The sequence below is a fragment of the Syzygium oleosum genome, unplaced genomic scaffold, assembly GCF_021117445.2.
Source record: "Syzygium oleosum isolate NSW1041296 unplaced genomic scaffold, Sole_v2.1 Sole_v2.30, whole genome shotgun sequence".
NCBI lineage: Eukaryota > Viridiplantae > Streptophyta > Magnoliopsida > Myrtales > Myrtaceae > Syzygium > Syzygium oleosum.
The window spans coordinates 2,925,596-2,932,272 of record NW_026607514.1 but is presented as its reverse complement, the minus strand read 5'-3'; positions in this window follow the sequence as shown (position 1 = coordinate 2,932,272).

Below are 6,677 nucleotides of genomic sequence, written 5' to 3'. Positions count from 1 at the left end.
ACTAACGGGTGGCTCATTGGGATTACGCGCTTTTCGACCCGTGACCGATACTAAGTCGAGTCACGTTTAAGTTTGCTCGAGCCAAGGCGACCTTGATTGTCATGTAATTGCGAGGGTCTGTTGCTAGTTCCCTTCGGACACGATTGATCGAATGGATCGGTCTCTGTTGGCCCAAAACATTCCCTCGTCAATCCTTATAGTCGAAGGTCGAACTAAGGTCGAGTTCTTTGGTCGTGCGAACTCAATCCTGTGATGGCCTTACCCCTAAGGTTAGCATCCCGAGAATGCGCAGTTCCGGGTGAGATCTCACTATAAGTGCATTGACCAAAATATTCATTTCATAAATCCTGGGAAAAGGATCGAAAATTCAGAATGCTACATCAGGCTTGTGGTTTATCTTCAAAATTCGTCCACTATCTTTGACCAGAAGATAACCATATGAATAAATCATCAAATGTCCTAGGAAATTGCTTGGAACATCCTCCCATCGATATGTTATCGATCTGCCTTGAAATCAGCAACTAATCTTGATGAAACGATACGAAATTGACTAAGTCAAGAATCGACAACAACTTTAACCAATATCTTGGTCGAGAGTCTCATCATTGAAAGCTTCATTCTTTGACCCATCAATGTAAGTTATAACCAAAGCCAACTTTGGCCCGGATGATCATCGATAGTGCTAGACTCGCCGATGTAATCGAATCGGAACCTAAAGAATGTTCAATAGAATCGGATGCTCCCGCATCACTCAAACATTTGTTCTTATTTTTCATCTTTTCCAATAGATTTCTCCAACAACTTGCTTCTTTGTGCTTAGAAAAAAAAATGGTAGAAACAGCCTTTATCTGTACTAGTTTAGGGTCACATGTAACTTCGTGTAGAGGTAACTTGTTGGGAAGGTTCAAGAGCAACTACTTGTGGAGTTTGAAACAAGTACAGATTTAGTTCTAAAATAATGATTCAACTTCTTTGAGAGGTTAGAGACCAACTTCTGGAGGAAGTTACAAATTGACTTCACCAAGAGGTTATCTAGAGCAGAGTTAGGGTGAGTGAGTCTGCCAATATGGAGATTACAGTATGAGATTCTGGAGATGCTTGAGATGAGCTTCGTATATTGGGTAGAGAAGATGATCTGCGATTAGTCTTAAAAATGAGGGATTTCTCTAAAAACGAATCTTGTTTACACAAAAAAAAATAGGCAAACCTTGGTGGTCGACAAACGGTGAAGTTTGATGGATTAATTGAATTTGGTTGAGAAAGATGACAAAAGGACATGGGGGGAATCGATAACCACGTGGCGTGAATATCGACAACTATACGGCATGATCGTCAACAACTACATGACATGGTCATCGACGAAAGGCGAAGGATGATCGACAGAAATTCATGATTCAGAGATAAAGACTTACGGATGGATAACTATTGTAAAATTCGCTAGGTGGTTGAACACAGAGAAAGAATACGGCATGGACTGAAGATGTCAAATTAAGGCATCGATGGTTAATTATCTCAGTTGTAACTACTTACAAATAGGATTGATAAGCGAATACGAGATTTGGAATCTCGAGAATGCAGTTGTAATTGTACTTAGAAAAGTAGCTGCTCGTAAGTGGCTGTAATAAGTTTGTTAGAAATATTGACGCATGTAATCATGTGGGAATCTCTCTCTCGGACACAACTTCCCAGATGTTTTTTATTCAATGTATTGGCTATTTGTCCTTTTCATTTTCACGCACATTTATCATTTCCAATACTTTTAGAGTTTGCATTTCATCTTTACTTTAAAAGCCAAGTGGTTTCCTGTCCAAAATCAACGCAAAATCCATTTTCACAAAAAACCAAAATCAACCATTTGGTGAACAATTTTTACTTCCAGGTTTAAACCCCATTTTCGGTCAGCCATTAGCCTCCCTTTATGCTCTATGCTGTGTTTTCAATTGAGTAAAACTCTGAACAGCATATATATTTGTAAACCGATTTATTTCGTTGTGGTACAATATAAAATGTTGCATTTTTTTTGGAATAGAGTTTATTTTATTTATGATATTTTGCCCTTATTTACAGCGACATGGTCTTTGACAATATGGTGCTTTCAATTTACCACTCTTCGAATTGGACTATCACGAAAATGAACAGATTTACAACGGCCTTCGACGCAAGGGCACAATGCCCTGAGAAACAATCTTAAGTGCTGAAAATAAAAAATAAAAAGTTATTTGATAATAATTAAAAATTGATAGCGGAATGTTATTAATCTCATACCAAACTTTGAAAAATGACTATTATTGGTAGGTTTTATCGACATATTTGGCAAGAGTTCAATTACTCGCAACTACTTTTCTATAGAACAAATTAAGTAACATTTCCCTCACTTGCTGGATTAAGCGATTTTTTCACTTAATTGAATATTTTAAGTCAATTCCGTTTGATGTTATTAAACAAGCTTAATTTCATTAAGTGATGAATTTTTAACTTTCAGCGCTTAATTGAGTTAGCAAACAGGTTGAATGACATAATTAAAAGAAATTATTGACAAAAATACACTATACCAAGAGATTGTATTCATAGAAAGACGAAATCTTTCAAGATTCTTTTTTTTAAAGGTTGTTATCGAAAAACGTGAGATAAAATAAACTTATGAAATTATGCATATTACATCTGTCCATGGACACGATATTTATTAAATAAGTGATTAAGGATATTGGGGCAAAAAAAAAAACAATTGAGATCCCTTAATTTGAAGTAAATATGATACGAGTTTATCAGTTTCAAGTTTTTTGTGGTATTAACAATAAAAAAAAACACTCTAGGCTAGCTAGAGAAACACAATCGATCAAAAACTTCATTTACCACATGCTTATTTATCGAAAAAAGAAAACCCAACCTCCCCAAATTACCCTAATATGAAGTTTAAAAGGAAACAAGACCCCATCACGAGGGTGATCTACTGACCAGCGCATTTCACATCAGAGCTAGAAAAAAGTGTAGAATGATTGGAGGATCATGAATTAGAACAAACATTTAAACAGAGGAATCAGATTTACATCCCAACATTTAATTGCTTCACTAATGGCGAGGAGGACATTCATGATGCTCATAGATACCGCTGATCACGGATCCAAGTTTACCAAGAAGAGAAGATTGCACAAGATGGCGTTTATCCATGTGAATAGTACATGTGTCTTAGATAAGATAAGAACGCCACAAGTATCATAACTTTTGTACGACTTCTACTTGAAGGCCATAACTTTTTAAAAACATTCATCCAAATGTTGAAAATCTGATGTGACATAACACTTGTAGTAAACGTCTTTAAAAAGTGATGATATTCGAGTGATCGATTGAAAAGTCATATGATATTTAAGTGATCGGACAAAAAAGTTATGGCACTCAAATAAGCATTGTACATAAGTAATAGCACTTAAGTGATTGAAAAAAAAATATGGAGTGAGCTCCGTACAAAAATTATGGCGTGCATGATATAGTGCACGAATTCTAATGTTGGGTAATCCTATTAAAATGGCATGCCATGTTTACTAAATCTCAATTAAATTTACAAACTTGCTACAATCAAAAGCAACTAATAAACTCACTTAAAAGAAGGGCTTCTTAGCTTATCAATAATCTTTCTTTGAATAGAACTTCTTAAATTCTACCCACAATTTATCTTCCTTAACTTCGCATACTTATCTTATTCACTCGTTCCATAACACCCATACCAATGCCCCCCAATGGCAAAGAAATCATGATCATAAAGCAACATCAATTCCAGTTTTCCATCTCAGTTCCCTTTTACTCAATGCAATGGTGAAGAATTTATTGAGCAATCAAATCCAATTCTATCATAAATTGAACATTCGCTTGCCGGTAATCTATAGCTTGCTAACGCTGGACATCCTTTTACGTGAAAAAAAAAATCTCGCTCAAACGATATCATTTCCAAGTACAGGATGAAGGGGATTTCACTATTGTTGGAATGTATGTTGATCTGTCTAATTCAACATTTGAATATGTTGTAATTTTCCTTATCATATGCCTTTTTGACTCACCACATTTATACCTTTTCATTAATGACTTTTCGCCCAAAAAAAAGTAAAAAAATATTTAAGATTTCAAAAAGTTATATACAATCCTTGTTAGTTCCACTGCTTGTGTATAAATATACTTACACATTTATTATTGGATTAGTGACGCATGTATTTGAAGATGATTTTATAAATTAATTATTTCACATGTCAACCATCCAATAAAATCCCTTATTTGTATATTGAAACGGGTTTTATATGCTTCGTGCTAGAAAGTGTCAAAATTTGTGGATGCCTTAAATTTTATAAAATGGGGAATAGTTAAAAATAAAAGTCAAACCCTAAGCCCAAACTTTACATTTAGCAAGTAACATAGAAAAGAAACACTGACTGATTCAATCCAATGGACCACCTTCCAATTCTAGGTCATTCAACTCTAATTACATGCACGATCTTAAGGAACACTTTTGCTTCTTATATATTTTGGGTTAATGTTACGAAAAACCCCAAACTGATACACTTATAATAAATTTACCCAAAACTAATTTTTGAATCACCAAAAACCTAAATTGGTATACCTGTGACAATATTATCCAACGTTAGTTTCTATTAAATTTTACCGTCAAATTGCCGAGTTGGATGACACGTGATAGTTGACGAGTGCAGTTTGGGGTTTTACTCCTCTGTTTGTCACATGTTTATCAATTTGTGATTTTTTGTAGTATTAATCCAATTTAACTAAGGATAAATTTGTCACAAGTATACTAATTTAGGGTTTTTGGTTGACAAAAAATTAGTTTAAAATAAATTTATCACATCTGTACAAGTTTGGGATTTTTGGTGATCAAAAAATTAGTTCGGAGTAAAATTATCATAGATATATCAATTTTGGGTTTTTCATGGTGTTAACCCATACATTTTCAAGTTTAACTTGATTGGACAAGACTTCATCTTCCCTCCCCTCATCCATCCGAGCATATATTCATGTCACTAAAGCTCGACACAATGGAGAATTGACTCAAACTTTCTTTGTCTCCATTAACCGAAAGCGATAGAGTTAATCTTTGTATTTTTTATACTTGCTTCTTTTTTTTTTAGGACAAAAGCCACAAAAAAATTTCAAACTATGCCCATTTGACATATTTACCTTGAACTTTTTTTGTAACATAAAAAATCTTAAAACTATGCTTACTATGACACATTTACTCTAAACTTTTTCTTGTGACATAAAAAACCTCAAACTTGTACCATGTGACACATTTACCCGCCGTCAATATTTCATTAGATGATTTTTCAATCAAAACTCACGTGAGCGCCATATCAACACCGTTTGCTTTCTGGCGTCCATATAGGCAGATTTTTAATTATTGTCATTAACATATGTTTGACGGAAGGTACATGTGTTACACATGTACAAGTTTTGGATTTTTAGTGTCATCGAAAAAAGTTTAGGGTAAATGTATTACAGTAGGCATAGTTTAGAGTTTTTGATTGCTTTTGCCCTTTACTTTGGTAATAAGAAAAAATGACATAATTGTATGCCTTTAAAAAAAAAATTGATTCTACCAATTTTACGAAATTACTTACACTCATCTTTTAATTTTTTTTTATTGTATTCAGCTTCATCACAATTTTATAAATGATGAAATTTGTGTTTTTAATCAAGGCAAACACCAAATAGTAGCAAACCATCGACTCAATGCATTTGATGTAATCTGGAAACATACATAGAAGTCGTACGATTGAAGTTCATCGAATCTAATAGTTTTCTTGTTAAAAAATCGTGGAATATTTCCTTTACTTTTATGCTTCTAAAAGCAAGAGTCAAATGACAATCCATAGAAACAAACTTGTACAAAGAAAAATGGCAATGCATGAAAAATAAAATAGAAAGATAAAAAGCTCAAAATGTCATTTTTTTGGTTAATTTCACGAAAAACCCCAAACTGATACACATGTAATAAATTTACCCCAAACTAATTTTTTAACCACAAAAAATCCCAATCCGGTACACTTGTGTTAAATTTACCCCAAATTATTTTTTTGATTACCAAAATGTTTAAACCGACACACTTGTGACAAATTTAGCCTTCATTAAATTGGATTAATATCACAAAAAATCACAAATTAGCAAACCTATGACAAATGGAGGGGTAAAATTTCAAATTAGTATATCCGTCAACTGTCACGTATCATCCAATTCAGAAATTCGACAGTAAAATTTAATAAAAATTAACGGAGGGTAAATTTATCACAGGTGTACCAGTTGGGGGGTTTTGGTGGTCAAAAAATTAGTTTGGGATAAATTTGTCACAACTGTACCAGTTTGAGATTTTTTGTGGTATTAACCGTTTTTTTTTTTGCAACATTGTATATTGAGAAAAAGGAAGGAACAATAAAGTGATGGGTAAATAAGGAAAAATAAAGAAAAACATAAATACAATTATGGATTTCCATACTAAAATTTTCAATGCAATGTCAATTCGATCACCTCCACGAAAATGATGTGTATCCAGCCAAAAAGGGTGTTGAAATAGCCCCAAAGTAGTAAGTAACACCCGAAATTTGGTCATGTACACAATATTTGGCATTGTCACGATCATAATCATTCAAACAAACACATTATATGCCCGACCCTGTATCGAACAA